The sequence below is a fragment of the Coptis chinensis genome, chromosome 2 (genome assembly GCF_015680905.1).
Source record: "Coptis chinensis isolate HL-2020 chromosome 2, ASM1568090v1, whole genome shotgun sequence".
Classification (NCBI taxonomy): Eukaryota; Viridiplantae; Streptophyta; class Magnoliopsida; order Ranunculales; family Ranunculaceae; genus Coptis; species Coptis chinensis.
The window spans coordinates 91,190,269-91,207,714 of NC_141457.1; the positions used below are offsets into that span (position 1 = coordinate 91,190,269).

The 17,446-nt window shown below is 37.0% G+C and overlaps 1 long non-coding RNA gene across 1 annotated transcript; it reads left to right on the forward strand.

Moving 5' to 3' along the window:
• The first annotated feature begins 322 nt into the window (after positions 1–322).
• LOC147518889 (uncharacterized) lies at positions 323–931 on the forward strand. Its single transcript, XR_015214150.1, has 3 exons — positions 323–419; positions 635–718; positions 854–931. It is a non-coding gene; the product is annotated as an uncharacterized LOC147518889 (long non-coding RNA).
• The last annotated feature ends 16,515 nt before the right edge of the window (positions 932–17,446 follow it).

Here is a 17,446-nt window from a genome sequence, read left to right on the forward strand (position 1 = left end):
GAAGTGATTATAATTTGAGAATAGATGAGGGAGATTTAAACAAATATGGGGAGGTGTTTCTAATTATTAGCACCTCCTCTTTTTTAGGAGCCACTAATATTGCTCGGGGTGTAAAATAGAGCGATATGGTGAGGAGAGAGAATGTGCGTGAGCTTTATATATATATATATATAATAGATAGATAGGCGAGGTGCTAACGTTTTTTTTTTATCGAACTAAGCTTTATATTTGGTGCACTATATATGGTTGTTTTGATAATACATAGTCTTTTATGTGGTGTTAAATATAAACCTTATTCAAACAATTTGTCTTTCATTTTCTAGCTCTTGGTGACAATGCATTACTCAGATTTTCTTGCTGGTGGGTTGAGATAAATTCCGAGATTGTGGAGATCGATTTGGTTCATATGAACTTTAAAGGTATTGTCTACTATTCGTTGAGGAAACCATGTGGACACATATGCATAGACATATATTAGTTACGTCATTATATGGTGCTAAAGCAGCTAGAAAAATACTCATTTATTTAAAGAAGTTGAACACAACGCTTCCCACCATATGCCTGAAATCCCATATATTTACACTGTTGATCTTCCACAAATCGGTTAAATCATCTGCTGTGTATTTAATGTCAGGCAGCACAGCATCGCTGTGTATATGGACAACAAATTTTCAATTAATGTTTAATCGATGGCTGCATTATCAATCGCTAGCCTGAGGCCGGATTGAATCTCACTTTTTCACTTCTTGCTCTAAGTCTAGATACAGTCTCAATTCCTCACTCAGGTGCATGAGATACCCCCTTGGCCTCCATTCTTCCAGATAGTTATAACCACCACTACTTTTGTTTACAGGTTTAAAAGAGTGTGAGTCCTCTGGCACAGTTGCTACTCAAGGCAGTTATAGGGCCGATGAGCCAGCAAATATCAGGTTAGTGCTGTATTTGCCGTAATAGCCATGTTTGATTAAGAAAAATGTGATTTTGCCTATAAATACAAAGACCTTATCACTATGCAAATAAGATGCTTCCCATAGACCATAGTTTATTGCAAAATCTAAGGAACACCAAGTAATCAGCTTAAGAAAACATTAACCAACATTATGAAGATGAACAGATTATTCAGATACTGTAAACGACATAATCAATCTAGGCGGTCATATCAACTCATCTTCTAGAGAACTTTTGAGGGTGGGATATTCATGTGCAGAAAAGTTTTTCATGGCTACAATTAGTTGCATATTTCATGTCACTATTGACCCATTAATACATGCTACTCAACGTGTTTATCTCTCTGTTAGGCAACCCTTTCAATGAGTTTTCTTACTTACTTCAATTTTTGATTAACTAATTGTTTTGGGAAAAAAAATTTGGTTCATGCAAGTGTCCCACATTATGGGAATTCCTGGCTCCGCCAATGATTTTACATGTACACATTTACTTACTCAGTAAAAGTATTACAATGCCTGCCCTTCAATTTTAAGAATGGATGCTGATTAAAATTTTTTGGATCATGAATATACTGTCAAATGAGGAAAAAAAAAATCAAAGCCTTACTATCTGTTATCGCAATATAATCACTATGTATTTGCAATCTCACTTTGTTTTGTTGTAAGAACTAAAATGCTTGAAAGAACCAGCACAATAGGCATGTAAATTTAAACAATGTAGTACCAAATTAGTCCTCCATATCTCGCTACATCATTTCTAAATTCTCCATTAGTATCCAATAGTAGCACCCATCATATCAGACAATGGAATCGTATCATCCTTTTATTTTTATTTTTTAAATGTACTTATCTAAGTAATTGTTTTCTTCTTATTGACGTTGAGATGATAGTTTTAAGCAAAGTTTTAATTTATTTTCTTATTATATTTTATTCTGTTAATATAATTATGTTAAACTTGAATTCTATCATTATGATGAAAAGTGAACATAGCTACTCTGCTAAGTATATCCATTGGTGCTTCATATAAGGCCTTTTACAGTGTTGGATTCTTGGACTTAAATAATGACAACTAATTATTTCCCAATGTGCTAGATATGCACCGTGTATCCAAGAAGAAAGTAGCACTTGCATTTTTGAACACATGGTTTTTTTTTATTTGGAATGTATATAGCTATCATGGAACAAGAAGTTTTGTTTAATTGTCATTGGGGTTGAATTCTTCACACCAACTTTAATTTCTTTAACTTAAATGTTTAAGTACTTTGCTTTCGCTTGAAAGTTACCTTTCTAAATATTTTCCTGTGATAATTTTCCTTCACCATTTTCATCTGCTATTTCGATCATTTACATTTATTTTGGTTCCAATTTGAAATTGCATACATGTAGATGGTTGTGATTTTGATCCTATGACCTTAAGTATATAGGCTTCTTCAGATTGACAAGGATTCATGAAATTCATGCTTTCACTTGGAGAACTATAAGCAAGGGAAGCAGGCACTAATGGTTGTTTGAAGGTGATTTGCACTAATGTGGAGGTTAGTTCAGACTCAATATAAATATGCTTTGCAGGATGGTAAGTATACTAACCTTTTTGTAGGAGTGGATTACCATATAAAGATTTTTGGACAAGGTAAATCTATTTTATTTGTTGAATAACTTTGATAAAAGGACGCCTCACAATGTAAAGAGGAACTAACAGTCATGATGTAAATTATACAATGTTTTTAGTACATTTTAGACACGCTAGAGAAACTAATGCCTTCTTAGGGAAGGAACTAAATTGTTTCGAGGCGTAATGGTTATTTAACTGTTCTGGCATTCGTCGAGACGGATAAGTAACTGGATTAAACAATGAGATATCTATATTGCTATGATTTTCAGGTTATGACAGGATTTAAGTTTATGAAGTGTTGAAAATATAGAGGAGACTGCCGAAATTTTTGTAAGATTATTCTGTCTTTGTTTAGTTTGGGTTTTGCTTAGTTGGTCCGATCACGTCTCGAGTTTCATAATGACTGAAGATGCCATGTGTCTTTGGTAATCAGTCATTATAAAATTTAGGGCATGACATAGTTGATGGCAGATGACATGCACCTTGGTATTGTCTTAATATGGTAAAATATATAAGTAGGAAGATAGGAGTTACATGATTCATCATGGGTTAGGGGGTAACGAATCAAGCAGTAGCTAGACTTGCTAGCAATGTTTTTGAATGTGGTTGATGATGTTATTTTGAACTTTGCCCCTCCACTGAATGTATAGTGGAAAAACTCTCTGGGGTATTTATGCATGATACAAGTCATTGAATGCAGCTGACAAGGTGTTCCTCTCTACCTATATTTTGGCACATTTAATGTCCAAAGTTCCTATATGTTTTGGTGATGAGGTATATTGGCTAAAGTTTTTGAGTGATTATATTGCAAATTGGTTCACGGGGGATTCTATAAACTGCTCATTCCATTTCTACTCTTTTTTTATTGTTAAACTTCTATTTACTCACTCTACCGAGTGACTTTATATATATACTGAAGAACTTTTGTGGATTGACACCTTTTCTGCAAAGGTCTATCTGAAAACGTTTCTTTGTTTCGATGGTCATGTGTCCTCAAGTCTATCTGAATACGTTTCTTTGTTTTAATGGTCCTGTGTCCTCAGGTCTGCTCAAAATAGCTCAATGCATGTTCATTTTTACCTAATAACGCAAGCGACACCGTACAATGGAAAAGAACATGCATGGTTCTCACCAAAAGATATCTCATGGGAAGTACTTCAGCGGTCACACAAGAATGTGCTTTTGTTTTAACCATCATGACTCCATTATGCAAAAGAACATCATCACACTAAGAATTTCATAATTGCACCAGTTTGAGGTACTTGAACCTATCTATGTTAATCTAACATTACTTTATAGTATTTAAGCTGAACAATCACTATTGCAAAACCTTATCTGATGGTTTTTCATGATTTCTCTCCATGTTTGAAGAAAGGTAAAAGCTAACAAATGTTTGACAAATAGGTAAAATATAGAATAACAACATTTGTTGAATTTGTTAGACCGATGGTCCTTTCAACAGTATCATGATATTTTATCTTTGCTTAGCATTGAAGATGAGGGGCTACCACCTGGTTCCCTATTCTTTTACTTTTTCTTAAACTTTTTTTTCTTTTGCTTTTTTTTTCCCTATTTGGTTGTCATATATCTTTTTCCAAAATTTTGTCTCTGTAATAGGGTTTCAGCTCTTTGTTCTTCTATTTTATATTACTTTTTGTTAATGTTGAGATGATACATTGATACCCTCAAAGCGATGAAAAACTCAAATTATTGATTTCTTCAACTATAAATTTCCAAGTCAAATATATGAGATGGATCCTGCTGACTTTAAAGTTGAGGAATTTTTGGCCAACAAAGACCACTCAAACTGTTTTTATGAAGAGTTGTTGTCTAGCAATTGAGAGTCTGTAACGCTAAGAAATACTTGACATGCCATCAGTAATCACTATATTTTCAAGTTCGCGACCATTGGAATTATATCACATATCAAATCTTTCTAGAATGATATTATTATTATTATCTTATTCTTTTGTAATTGAGACCATTTTAAAACTCCACTATTTAGTGATATATATGAAGTCTTCATACAATTGTGTCAAAAAGTTTTGTTAGGATTTCAAAGGGAGGAACATTTGCTATGACATTATTCTATTTTATTTCTTCAAATTGATTAAAAAGAAGGAAAAGGAAAAAAAAAAGAAAAAAAAAAACAAACAAACTGGACAATTAGTATGTAAATCATGGCATTATTAGTAGTGGTTGTATTGCATGTCATATCCCAGAATGACATATGGTTTTGCAGTATTTTTCTAAGTCGCTTCAAGTGCATGATGCATTGATGCATTCATTGAATTATTTTGGGCAATAGCAAAATTTAGTGTCTAAACATATGTAGTTATGAACATCATTTACAATGGAATTTCCCAATATGAAATCTATCCTAGTGAATTACAACGTAACATAATTTATTTGGTTTACATATATACAATGTTTTGTCTATATTTACTTGCCAAATATAGACATATATAGACATTTGTGTTTCTTTCTTTAATGTATGCATAGTCTATATTTTGATTTTTGCATATCCCTTATATTAATTAGTTTATGACTTCTCATTTAAATCTAAATTGGAATCATTTTTGTTACACACAAGAGCTTGACAAAGATAGTCAGTCTACAATATTGAAGGAAAAACAAGATACTGATGATGCATGAGGATGATAATATATCGAGCAGGTGTGTGCACTTGCTTAGCATTGTTCCTAGATTATTCACATTTTTATGTTGTATTATATTCTAACATGGTATAGGCAATCTCTTCAACTTATAGTTTTCTCACATGGATTTTTACGGTTATATGTACATGTTGTGTGGTAGTGTTGAACTTGCTTCTTTATAAAAGAGATGTGAAGATTGATGTGCATTGTTGGTAGTGACTCGATGGTATATAGATCTACAATGAATTTTTTTAATTGCTTTGTTTTTCTATTAGGTCTATTTGAAGAAAATTTGAATGTGGGGGATTTTATCATAGTTGCCTTTTTTCAAAGTCAATTGCTTTGGTTGGTTGATTCGAAGTGGGAATCATCCAAGGACTTGGCATGTTGGAGATACTCTGTAATTGATCGATTTCCCTTCAAAATGGAGAGAAGTTGAAACCAGATACGGGTGGTATTGGCCACTGATTGCTGCAAGACATGACATTGAAGGAAACTTCAAGTTTCTTTGGCAGTACTGAAGCCAACAAGCCAACAACTGCGGAACACATTCAACTATAAAGAAAGAAGTGGAATGAACACATTGCTTGGGGAAAATAAAATACATAGTAGAAAACATTCTTATATTAGTTAGTTTAAATTCATACTCGCCTCTTGATATTGTTGTGTTAAGGTTGTAGTATTATTCTTTTATATTAATATATGTATCTATCAGGGAACATTTGCATAGGTTTATCTTAGTTTTGCCTGTAAAATGTTTTTGCTACGTTTTGGTACACATCTCACATATTCTATTATTATCTTGAAAAACAACGCATTAAAATCAAACAAGAGGATGAAGAACCAAATGCCAAGAAATAATGTCTAGGAATTCAGGTAATTTACTCATTCAATAATAGTCATAAATAAAATATTGAAATAATAAATAATTGACACTTAAAATTATTCTTATTGCAGGACAGATTGCGATTGACTCATCAATGGACTCCTGACATATACAACGAAGTGCGCCAAAAAATTTACGTTGTAGACATACAAAAAAAATGCTCAAGTTATATGTTGAAAGTTACTTTTATTAAATATTTTTGTTATTCCAAGGGATAATATACCTACATTAAGCTCACTCTTTGGTCATTGTTTTTCATTTAAACTATTTGTGATGAAGCTTACTGCAACAAACATACTTTGTCAATTGTCTTTCCAATATGCAATATATGTTGGTAGTCAATTTCACTGGAGTCTTTTAGTCGGCTGTTCAATGAACATATCATATTCTATGTTGGCTATATTTCCATGGTGGTTATAGAAACATTCTTATAGTGGTTGATAAGCACCCAAAAGTGTATTATGAAACCCCACTGAGACATATAAATTTGGTTAATTATGTAATAATCATGAAATAAATATGTTTTCATACTTTTGCAGGTATTTGCAGTAAACATGGAAATATTGGTTAAACCTGCAATAAAGCACGAGGAACAGTATATATGAATTCTTCCAAATCCGCCATACGAAGCATCAAACTTCCAAAGCTCCTACCTCTCGAACCCGGGACTCGAATCGACAAGAGAGCTGCTCGGACAATCGTATGATGAACTCTACGCGATAGCCGGAAGTTGTAAAACTGCCAAAATACGGACCGCCATGGATCACATGGACCCACTATCTTGGGGCCACAAGATTGGATGAGTCATCAATCATGGAGCATGTCAAGACAAAAATAACAAATTATTGGTGCAAAGTTGACACCTTGCATGTAATAAATTAGATTAGGTGTTAATAGTGAAAAAAAAAGGCAAGGTGTCACTTTGTTTTAATGTGGTGGATAAAAATGAATTAATGTGGTTTGATGATTCACGTGGGAGGAAATGAGATTTCTCTCAAATGGAGAAGAAATTAGACAAGGGTGGGGGACACTCCATTTACTCCCTTGATTTATTTTCCTCACATGGCATTATTTTAGTTCCTTAGTGAAAAAAAACATAAGTTAGTTTTTAGTTTTGGTAAGAAGCTTGTAATAGTTTTAATGGAGGAAACACTTGTTTTCTTCTAGAAAATAAATAGAAGTGAGTTTGATTGTTTATCTTCTTCCTTTTTCTCTCTTTCTTTGTTTCTCTAGTTTAAATTCCTTGTCTCAAGGATCATGAGCTAACTTCCCTTTTGGGGAGTTAATCCAACTCATGTGAGGGAAAAACAATTGTTGTTGGTTTAGTAGGTTTTTAGGATGAACAACTAACTCTACATCCTATCCCAAAATGATAGTTGGTGTAGAGTCTAGTTAGGAATCAAACAATGAGCTTAGAGATAAGTCATTGCTTGGTTTCACTTGCTAGCATGTATGAGCTCTTTAGTGAGCCATACATGCTAGGGATCAAATCTTTTTTTTCATTAGGGACTTGTCTATGAGTCTAGGAAGAATCAATAAACCTTTTCAAATCAACAACTAAATGTTAGTTTCACATGAGGAGGATTAACTCTCCACCTTTTTCTTAGTAATTTGTATTTTGTTTAAGTGCATAATTTCAAACTTTAATGTTTTTCTAAATGTTGTGTAGGAAAGAAAACCTAGCATTAGTATTATAACCTTACTCCTTAGTTCCCTTTATTGTAACAACCAATTTGTAGTTGTCCTAGACTTTAGGTTGGTTCGAATCCTTATTCCAACTCTACGAAATCGAAGATCGTGAGTAAGGACTTTGAGTTGCTTTTGCATCAATTTAGAGAGTTCAAACCTCTAAGTAGTAGTAAAGAAGCTTATATCAAATGGCGCCGCTGCTGTTCTAAAGCCATAGACCTTGTGCTACAGATCGGAAGTTGCATCAAGGGGGAACCCCCATTCTCTTCCTTCCTTTCCTTTTCGTTCGTTTACGTTTTTTTTTGTTCAAATTCGTATTTTTACCTCATGAATAGACCTGTTAAACTCACAAATTTTTCGTTCCACTTCCAGGTACCAAAAGTTAGGACTGGGAAACATCACTGCAGGCGATTATAAGAGTGCTGTAAAAATTTGAAATCATTCTGAATTAAGTGACACGCGTGTGCGCTTTGTCGAGTCGCTCGCGCAGGTGTGACCCGCGTCCGCGAGTCATTTTCTTGTTTGATGCTCCTGTTCAACCACCAGCATCTCCTGATCTACCTTGATCCATTTCCAGGCCTAAATATCTGGCCCTATACCTGAAAAATTCGATAATCCTTTGGGATTAATAGCGTCGACGAATTGAAACGTTTGTTTCAGTTCAAGGGCGGAAAAGCGGGAAGCTACAGGTTCCAAATTTTCATTATTATTGTAATTTTTTTTATGTTTTTTTCTGCATGTATGCCATGTATATAGTAATAGGAAAAATTTATGGATTATTATTTACGTTTTAGCCTAGAATTATGCATGAATCAAGTTCGTACACCGATAAATATTTATATACGATTACACGGACATGAATTGCATATTAATGTATATTTACATATTAATGGTACTGTTTTGCATGGGTATATGTCTTTCTATGTATAAATGTTTCTTGTTACATGTTTAATATTTCTCTACGTATACGTACACGGTATTGTCTAATAAGTCGATTTTGTCAAGAAAGAGGAGAACATTCCAACGAGGGTTAAAATCTGAGTTGGGTAAGTCGTTTCTAAACCCTACGGGGTAAAGCTGCTCTCTATATGACAATCGCAATCTCAATGAGTATTGTCGAAATCGAATTATTATGCAATACAAGAGTCGTATTTTAGTTTATGTATAATACCTTGCATGTTTAGTTTTGTCGTATTTATCTGCGTATGTATACTATCTACGCATGCTAATGTATTTAGATAAGTATGAGTGATTCAAATTTGCTCATTCTTGTTGATATCGTTTACGTAATATCAATTTACAAATTAGCGTACATATCATTATTCTTGATGTATATTTGCCTATACGTATGGAAATATTTATCGATGACACAAGCTTGCCTATTCGTATAACTATACGTATGAGTAGAGTATCTTCACATGCTACTACACCAAGTATTGTCTGAGTAGATCGTATTTGCATGTTTGTAGTTTAACCCTTGCATTAATCTTAAAAAATAAATAAATTAATTAATTAAATTAAATTAAAATTAATACCGCCTTTGCATAAATTTTAATTCCATAAATCTTAATCATATTCCAATGGTGTCTAGGAAACTTGAAAGATTGAGGTTACTTAATTAGAAAGCACGGTAAGCCTCCCTCATATCTCTCTTGTGACCTGGCTGTTGGTTTATGCACACATATTCCTAGCTTCACTGCTACGTTAGCAGCAGCTTAGGCATATGTTGTTAAACTCTAATGCTTAAGATAATAATAAAATTCGAGTCCTACTAAATTCCTTCTGTAAGTTAGATCTAATTTTATGCTTGCATGAGATTAAGGTCTGGTTCCACTAAAGAATTTGAACATACCTATCGTCGAAAAAAATACGATAAGCAATTGCGTAAGTTCTCACCTAGAAATTGTTCTTCTACTGCTAATTACCTTCATCACAATCCTTCGTTGCCATCAACTTCTGTCATTATGGCCGACGATCCTCCACCAGCAGAGAAGCCCCTCTCGGATTTCTATACTGCATTACAGGAAGGACCTTCCTCCTGCATCAAACTTGAGGACATTGTCGGTGATTTTCGTATGCCACCAAACGTTTTCAGTTTGTTACCTATATATCATGGTTTGGAGTACGAAAAACCTTACAATCATCTTCGTATGCTTCAACAAGTGGCAACAACATTTCACCATCCAGCAGTCTCTAAGGAACAACTCTTGCTTCGACTGTTTCCATTCACTTTTAGCGGAAAAAGCGTCAATCGGCTAGCGGGGACAACAGCCATAGTCCATAGATACATGGAATAAACTAGTTCAAGCTTTCATGCTTCAATTTTACACTCGAAGAAAACAACCAAATGCTTGAGAAAATTCAGTTCTTTCGTCAAAATCCTCATGAATCCTTTTTACGTAAGCATGGAGTCGTTTTTTCGATCTTACGTTAGAATGTCCTCATCACCAACCGACAAAGTCGTCCTTGTTCGCTCATTCTTTAATGGTCTTTCGATCATCAAAAGAAACTCTTGATATAATGAACGGCGGTTGCTTCATGGACAAAGGAGCTACGAAGCTTATACTTTTCTTGAAAAACAAGCGAAAAAAGGTACACACTTGGGGTAACACCGAAGTCGCCTCGGTCATCAAAGGACAATGTTACAAAGGCCACATCTATTTTTGAGTAAAACCCGATCCCGAAATAAAAATTTGATAGAATCCCTAACTAAAAAGTAGATGCCCTTGCGGTTCAAGTAAACGATCAACTACCAAAACCAGTCATGAACGTTGACACCGCCCCTTGTGTCCTTTGTCTTAGTCCTGACCATCCTGATGCATATTGTCCCTTGTTATATGCTTCCCCTACTCAACAATCGGAGGAGGCATGTGCATTCAACATTCCCAATGCACCGTGGAGACAACATCCGAATTTCGCTTGGCGCCAAAATAACCAACAAATGGGGGCTCCTCCTGGTTTCGCTAATCCACCTGTTTGACCTACCAACAATTTTATTCCATACCGCCAAGGAAATAATCAACAATACCAACAAGGTCAATTTCAAAATAATTCCAATGCTAATTATCAAACCAACCGCAGCCTTGTTCCAAATTTTAATCCGGATCCCAACTATAATCAACAACTTCTCAAAGAATAATCGCGCTGAACTACTACACAAGTGCACAACCTGCGCAACCCATTTCGAATAGGACAAACGAGACTTTCTTAGCTTACATGAACCAACAGTCTCAAAATTTTAACGCGTCTATCCAACAATCACTTCAACAATTGGCGCAAAGAAAAGAGTCGAGAAAGCGTGTTTCCTCGCACAAGCGTTCCAAACCCTAAACCAAAGAAAACCACGACCTTTGAACTCACCAATGCCCTTGGTACAAGCACCCCCAACCAAGGTGAGGTGCATGCAATCACTACTCTACTAACCGAAAAACTGTAAACAATCAAATCATTATGCGGATGATCAACCAAAGGAAAAGAGAGGGTTCCAAGGAATCTATTTCTAATAATGAACCTACGGAAGATTCCCCGTGATTCAACAAAGTCAACACCTCCTCAATGTAGGAAACAAGCAAGTAGATCCCTTTGCCAAATTCCATTAAGGCACCGTTTCCTGCACACTTGGCAAAGAATAAACCTGATGAGAATTTTGCTAAAATTCGAGAGACTTTTCAAAATTTAACAATCAACTTACCTTTTCTCGATGCTGCCTTCAAACTATTACCAAAACATGCAAAATTTCTAAAAGATATGTGCACCACAAAAAGGAGAACTAATGTTCCTCAACAAGCGTTCCTCACTGAACAGTTTCCCTCCATCACCGAACACAATGGTATAGTAAAATACAAGGACCCTGGTAGACCAACGGTTCCATGCACCTTAGGTGACAAATACACGCTACTCTTTACTACTAGACCTAGGAGCTAGTGTGAACTTACTTCCATATTATTTATTTAAACAACTAGGTCTTCATGAGCTAAAACCTACCACCATGACTCTACAGTTAGCAGATCGTTCCATAAAGTATCCAAAAGGAATTGTGGTTAACGTCCTTGTAAAAGTCCAAGATTTCTTCTATCCCGTAGACTTTGTTATTTTGGATCTGACGAAGTTGCATGTGATTCCATTCCTATCATCTTAGGACGTCCGTTCCTCGCCACTGCTAATGCTCTTATTAACTGTAGAGATGGTTCCATGACCATGTCCTTCGGAAATCTTTCGGTCGAAGTAAATGTGTTCAAGTTGATGAAACAACTTCCAAAGCCTGACATTGATGGTGAGGTCAACAGGGTTGACAGCATTCCGAAAGAGTATTTCACAAACTCTTTTCCTGAAGATGAAGTGTACCAATTTCTTTCCTTTAGTGAATCCGAGTTTGAGGATGATGATTATACACAAGAAGTAAATGAGTTATTAGAGTTAGTACCACTATTTGACCCTACAACAGTGATGTCAAGTAACTTGGATGATCATTAATATGTTTACTATATGGATGATGACCTTCCTCAAGAATCTTTAATACCCACTCCGCCCACCCCTGAATTAAAACCTCTTCCTTCGGAATTAAAATACGTCTTGATGCCGATGGTCGTCACCCAGTTATTATTTCTTCACAATTGACTGACGATCAGGAAGCTCGTTTAATTAATGTCATTCAACAACATCGTTCTGCTATTGGATGGTCCCTTGATGACATTAAAGGCATTGAACCTAATGTGTGCACCCATCGCATACACTTGGAAGAAAATGCTAAGATATCGCGTGAACCACAGCGTCGCCTAAACCTTACCATGAAAGATGTGGTCCGAGAGGAAGTGTTAAAATTACTAGATGCGGGTATTATTTACCATATCTCTGATAGTGTTTAGGTGAGTCCTGTACACGTAGTTCCAAAGAAATCTGGCATTACAGTTGTGCGAAATGATAAAGATGAATGCATTTCCGCTCGTATCCCAGTAAAATGGCGAATATGCATTGACTATCGCAAACTTAATGCCGTCACTCGTAAGGATCACTTTCCACTTCCATTCATCGATCGGATGCTTGAACGCGTTTAGCCGGTCATGCCTATTACTTTTCTTGATGGTTATTCGGGTTATTTTCAGATAGTCATAGACCTGGCCGATCAAGAAAAGACAACGTTCACCTGTCCATTTGGTACATTTGCATATAGACCAATGGCTTTCGGGCCTTTGCAATGCACCGGTACTTTCCAACGCTGCATGCTTCATATTTTCAGTGATATGGTTGAACGGTTTATGGAAGTATTCATGGACGACTTCTCAATTTATGGAGGATTTTTTCGATAGTCGTCTATCAAATCTTGAAAAGGTCTTTACACGCCAGTGAAGAGAAAAACCTTGTTCTTAATTGGGAAAAATGCCATTTCATGGTTACTAAAGGAATAGTTTTAGGACACATCGTTTCAAAGGACGGAATCGAAGTCGACAAAGCTAAGATAGAAAAAATTGCTTCACTTCCTATACCAAAAACAGTTCGAGACATTCGCGCATTCTTAGGACACGCAGGTTTCTATAGGAGATTTATTCAAGATTTCTCAAAGGTTGCTAGACCTTTAACCAATCTCCTGCTTAAAGATGCCGTTTTTTATTTCAGTTTCAGTTGCAAACAAGCCTTTGAGATATTAAAAACCGCATTAACTACCGCTCCCATAATTCAACCACCTGATTGGTCTAAACCTTTTGAATTAATGTGTGATGCGAGCGACTATGCTATAGGAGCTGTACTAGGGCAACGCCGAGAAGATAAGCCGGTTGTCATTTACTATGCGAGTAAAACCCTTAATGAAGCTCAACGTAACTATACCACCACTGAGAAAGAGTTTCTCGCCGTTGTATATGCGTTAGATAAGTTTCGTCCTTACCTAGTGGGTTCTCCAACTATTGTCTACAATCGACCATGCGGCGCTTCGTTATCTATTAGCGAAAAAGATGCAAAACAAAGGTTGATCCGATGGATTCTCCTTTTGCAAGAGTTTACTCTCGAAATTAGAGATAAAAAGGTAGCAAAAATGTGGTTGCGCACCATTTATCAAGACTTGTCGTGATGTTGATATCGATACCGAACCTATCTGTGATTCCTTTCCGGATGAACACTTGTATTCTATTTTTCGCCCCTTGGCTACCGACATAGTAAATTACTTAGTTACCGAGGAAGTCCCTTTATCTTGGTCTCGTAATGACCGGAAAAAGTTTTATCCACTGTGAAATTCTATTTCGATGATCCCTACCTTTTCAAGTATTGTTTAGACCAACTAATCCGCCAGCATTCCTCGACCGGGAACACAACGATGTGTTATCCTTCTACCATGAACAATCTTGTGGTGGTCATTTTAGTGGTAAGAAAACTGCGGCCAAGGTTCTACAATGTGGTTTTTATTGGCCAACACTGTTTAGAGATGCACATGAGCATTGCAAAGCATGCAATCGCTGCCAGCAGTTAGGTCGCATTACTCAACGCAATATGATGCCCTTAAATCCCATTCTAATTGTGGAAATCTTTAATGTATGGGGCATCGACTTCATGGGTCCATTTCCAAATTCTCATGGCTTCCTATACATACTTGTAGCAGTTGACTATGTGTCAAAATGGATTGAGGCATTGGCATGTCGTGCTAACGATCATAAAACGGTCGTTTTGTTCGTAAAAGAAAATATTTTCTCTCGATTTGGTGTTCCAAAAGCTATAATTAGTGACGGGGGAAAACATTTCTGCAATAAAATTTTTGAATCATTAGTAAAGAAATATGGAGTCACGCACAAAGTGGCAACTCCGTATCATCCTTAAACCAGTGGTCAAGTAGAAGTCTCTAATCGAGAAATCAAATCCATTTTAGAAAAAACTGTCAATCCATCTAGGAAAGACTGGTCTCTACGATTATCTGATGCCTTGTGGGCATACAGAACAGCTTTTAAGACACCTATAGGGATGTCTCCGTATCGCCTCGTTTTTGGAAAACCTTGTCATCTGCCGGTTGAACTTGAGCACCGTGCTCTATGGGCCATCAAAAGCCTCAATTATAACACTAACGTGGCAAGCGAAAAGAGAAAATTGCAGTTAAATGAGCTTGAGGAAATTCGGAGTGATGCCTATGATCTCTCGAAATCCTATAAAACTAACATGAAAAAAGTGCATGACAAGCACATATTGAGAAAAGAATTCAAAGTCGGTCAAAAAGTTTTGATGTACAACTCAAGATTACACATTTTTCCAGGAAAATTAAAAACTCGATGGTCTGGTCCTTTCACTGTCTCTGCTGTCACCCCTTATGGGGCTATCTCTGTGAAAAACGTAAATGATGGTAGCGAATTTCAAGTAAATGACCAGCGCCTTAAACATTATCATGAGTTGCGCTCTCCAGATGTCGAAGAGACTCTTCTCAATGATCCAGTCTACACAGACTAATAGATTCGCTGGTGTACTTCTTTCCATGTATTTAAACAGGAAAAGTATGCCATTAGGGTAGCCGGGCCCTCTTCTATTTTCTTTTCTAAAAATCCCTAGAGTGTGTGGTTGCAAGCGCCGGAACCTTAGTCCACAAAAACTCTATTTCAGAACTGAGTATAAATGTCTTCTGATAATCGAGCAAACGTGCCTCCTGGAAAACAATGGGTACCAAAAATTTCAAATCCTTCTTTCTCTTCCCTTTTCTATTCTCTTCCTCGCGAATTCCAACTCATCATTTGGTGTAAATCTCACCCATCTTGAATTGGTAATGGTCGTAGTACTTTTGCTCGAAAGCGACGGGCGAAAAGGATGGGGTGGTGTATGAACTGTCAAACTCCTTTCTGTCCAGGTCTTGGTCTTCTATCCGAGATGAGCCGGTATAAGGTATATTATTGTCTGACACCAGCTCAGCAGGATAAACTTCATCGTCGTCCCGTTGCTCCCACAGGTTGGGATTCGTCTTGAGGATCTGACGTTAAAAGACTCACATTCGTCTTGAGGATCTAACGTTAAAAGACTCACATTCGTCTTGAGGATCTGACGTTAAAAGACTCACATTCGTCTTGAGGATCAAAAGACTCACATTCGTCTTGAGGATCTGACGTAAACAGACTCAACATGTATATACTTGTTTTTTTTTAGCACCCAGCATGGTGCCCAAAGAGAGTCGTGATATGCACCATCGGACATTTCTTAGTTCGTATGGGCAATGGATTCCACCAGGCCAACCCCGATTAGTTTTCTATGTGACTATTTCGGGGCGGTTTGAGGCTATACCATATGTACTAAGGGTAATATTATTATTAGACCATTGCACATTGGTCGGGGATGGTACCGCCCGAACCCTAGGCCCCAAAACATAAAGGATAAGCCACGATCACGGCTGGATTGGGTTAAGCCGAGCCGACATGAAAGTTGCCTGAGTTAAGCTGTTGTGATGTGTTGTTTTATTTGGACTTCCGGTGTTGTTAACACGTTCTTCTCGACTTGTACATTTGTATATAAAAGTGTAAATAAATAAAAACCAAAGTTAGTAAAAAAAAAAAAAAAAAAAAAATGTTTGAATGTGATTTTTTTCATATTCTAGAGGATGGCATTTTTAATGCCGATCGTTTTGATATCTCATCCGTTCAATTTGGAGTTGAAACGAATCGAATTTTCACGTTTGAAATTTCGGAACATTTCGGGACATAAAGGGAATTTCTGATATTCATTTGGGCTTGGGCCAAAATTTTGACCCGACCAAAAAATCAAAAATCCGGGTACAAAGCCCACGCGCGAGGCACCCACGCATCCACCTCTCTCATTTCTTCTCCCACAAAAATCGGATCTTGGTCCCCCACACACACCACTCGCGCGCGCGACTAGGCAGCAGTGTATTCGACCCGCGCACGCGGGCCAAAGTCCACCAAACTCAACCCCCTTCCTCCAGCACCATCTCCTCCACCTCCTCTTGCTATTTGCACCCTCAAAATATCCAAAACACCGCGCTATGGCAACAACACACGAATTACGGTTGAGAGGAATTTCGCAAATCTCTACAATTCCGGGATGTTTCACCCATTTTTCGATGAAGAAATTACTAGTAGAGAGTGGGAATATCTATTGCACCGAATTCCAGCTCAGTACTCCGAAGATTTGGTGTTGAAATTTTACAACAATGGAGGTTTCCGGGGTGACGAATTTTGGATCACGGCGGATGGGTTGGAACGTGAACTCACGCTGGAGTTGATTTCGAATACCGCACATATTCCAATAAACTCTGATAGTCGGACCCTGTTATTGTCAGAGTATCCGACCACAAGGGATTTGATGTTTGACACGCTTCTCGAGGGAGAGTACAACACTGTCTCGAATGCTGCGTGTACCAAAGATTCGCCGCGTAACCAATTAGCCGTCACTCGATGGTCGGGCGCATAACGCCATTGGAACTTCAAAGACGTCGGCGTGAACAAGACTTTCTTGCACCTGCTGTGGATCCTACAGAGAGGAAGACCACTTTCTGTATGGTCCATTTCCGGGCCATATTCTTACGACCCCAGCGTCAAACGAATCGACTCCTCTTCTTTGTACTTGTTACTTTCGGCTTATGCTTAACTTAGGGTTCGATCTGCTACTCCTTTCATTGAAACAAGGTCTTTCGAGAATTTTGGAATTTTTGAGACTTGTGTTTTTTAGACCACTGGGACCC